Raw genomic sequence first — 2,815 nt, forward strand, 5'->3', positions numbered from 1 at the left:
CAGCACAACAAATAGAAATGGAAGACGTTCCATTACCTCTACTATATCCATCAATCCCAGCCCAAGTATAGGCTTCTCTTTAAGGGAAGGGAAGTGACATATTCACATACAAAACCACATAACGTAGAGTAAACATATTGAAAAGCCGCATACGTAAACAATAAGTGACCACCATGCTAATGTGGATCAAATAACAAAAATATCCACTCTGCATTTAGACACCCCCATACTGTATGCCATCGCGCAGTATGCATTCTAATAAACAAATTCTTTGACAGCGGCACTTAGCCATTCTTGTAAACAAATCTTAAAGTCTGCCTGCTCTCTCTGAGGCTTCTCCTCCACTTAAGAATCCAAGAGCAATGCTCTCCCAAAAACACTAACATATTCTTTAAGCAAGCACAGAGGCTTCTCCTCATTTTCACTTTCATTTGATTTTTAGTCTTAAGCTGAACGTTAATCAATAAACAACACAATCGATCCCGAAATTTTGATTCGTTTTATTTTGGCAAAACTCAATTTTCAGCGTTGGTCTTAGTTCATATTCGGAACGGTCAATTTAATAGACTCAAAACTATTTATTGCAACCATTTATTTGCAATTATATATATTCTTGATCTTGATATTCTTGATATGATGCAAATGGTGGCAAGAAGTTGTGAATGAATACACGAGATGTGAGGGCTGTCATCGTTGGGTAATAAAAAATAACACACATCAGGTACATCTTTAGAAAATATATAAGTTCTATTAAAATGAGTAACTTACGAGGTAGCTGAAGATATCAATTTAATGGGAAATTGATTTAGAGAGGCAGATTCCATTGCTCCATGGTATCTATACATTTTAAACATTAACTATTTTAAGAGATATTTGTATATAGAAAAAAATCCGTGCTAATTTATATGCCATAAATGTAAAGTACTTAAATGAGCTAACTTAGCTATAAGAAAATGTTAAAAAAAAAGGTCGCAGATGATCTTAACTGAAGGCGCGCGTTGATGTCGACGGAAAAATGCAGTGCGAAACTTTCGGTACTATAATATGCACTGTTTATTGCCTGTCAAATTGAACATTACTTTAATATTATATTAAAACCGTTTAAGGCAACATAACAATAATGTAGCTATAATATTTACATAATAATTATAATCAGATTATTCTTTGGAAAGATTTACAGTCTTTGTCTGTTATCATAAAATGAGTCGACATCTACAAATTTGGGATTTTAGTGTTAATGCAAGGTCTTGTTAGTGTCTAGTAACTAAAAGAGAATATTTTAAAAATATTTCTTTAAGTGTACTGCTGCTGCTTGCAGCTTACACGTTCTAAGTTAACAACTACAGCAACTGCCTATCGGCCGGTACCATTGATAGACCTCCCGCTCCCCAGCCCCCTTTCAACGCGGATGCCAAGTGCTCCAAATGAAATGCAATGCCCAAAGGTACCAGTCCCAAGTTGCAAGTTGCCGGCCTCAAGTTGCAACACGCAAGTCACCATCCGAATCGGAATACCAAGTCCGGGAGGCTAATCTTTTTAGCCGGCTGCCGACGTTCTTCCAAAAAGGCAATAAAGTGCGTTTAAATTTACGCGCGAAATCAATTTGGTATGTTGGAAATTAACCAAAAACTGCACGGGAAATCAAACTAAAATACGAAGTTGCCATTATTGAATACTCTACAAAAAGAATTACATAAAAACGATTGAATTAAAATTATAATTTTATTTTACATTAAAAATAATATTTTAACCTTCTACTCCTATAATACATTAAACCAGAATTTGTATATTTAAAGAATAATGTTAAATCTGAAATTAAATTATCAAAAAATATTTGTTGTAATGTCAGGAAAACAATTTTGGAAACTCTTTTAACATAAATGTATAATTTTTTTCTCATGGTATTCCCCAATATCTATCCATATCGACAGAAAAATGATGAAATTTTGCGTTCGCATTAACACTAGGTGATAAAGGGTATCTGATAGTCGGGGAACTCGACTATAGCATTCTCTCTTGTTTAACATTCAATTCATTAATAAACTAACCATTCAGTTATACCACCAATTAACCATTTAAATAAAAGATAACTCGGGTTAATTTTTATTTGAATTTTTTCGTTTTTATTTATTTTTTTTTTAGAAAAAATTCATTAAAATTAAATAAAAAACTGAATTGAATATTTTATTGATTAATATTATTATTATACCCAGGTGATTACCACTATTAACGAAAAGTATGCTTTGCTACTCGAATGAGTGCTTGATATGACCAGCTTGGGACCGAACACTTTGAACCAAGTATTTAGGGCAGGTGTATGTAGGTGTATTAGTAGGTGGTAGCTGGCCATATCAACGCACTGCGGAATCTGTTTAATTGCAACAACAATATATCGGACAAACATTTCTGCTTTCTTTCATGTGGAGTTAAAAAATCACGCCATCCCTAGAAGAACATTGAAGCGCTTGACTTCGGAATGCCGGAGCGAGGAGGAGTACTAGCTGACCGAGGATCCGATATTCTTTGGCGAGGACTTGGACGATTTGAGTGGCATCAAGGCCTTCTGGTGCAACCGAAACATAGGGACTGCAAGTGCAAGCTTTGTTTGGAAAACAACCAGGACTATATTCGGAGAATTACTTACCGTGGGTCGTCCAGGGGCGGTCTCAAGTTCGGCAGCTGCGTTAAGAAGATGTCCGGGAAGCTGGGCCCGAACATGGCTCCGTCCATCTGTCTATCAGTTTTAGGATGGAAGTAGTTTTTACAGAGTGGGCAGTAGATCTTCACCGTTGACTTGCCCCACACATCGCTGGCC

General features: G+C 35.8%; 1 long non-coding RNA gene across 1 annotated transcript; it reads right to left on the reverse strand.

The window, feature by feature from the left end:
* Positions 1–1,550: 1,550 nt before the first annotated feature.
* On the reverse strand, positions 1,551–2,815 carry Su(Ste):CR42418. Its single transcript, NR_026612.1, has one exon. It is a non-coding gene; the product is annotated as a Su(Ste):CR42418 (long non-coding RNA).

Source organism: Drosophila melanogaster (assembly GCF_000001215.4).
Source record: "Drosophila melanogaster chromosome Y 211000022278436 sequence".
Lineage (NCBI taxonomy): Eukaryota > Metazoa > Arthropoda > Insecta > Diptera > Drosophilidae > Drosophila > Drosophila melanogaster.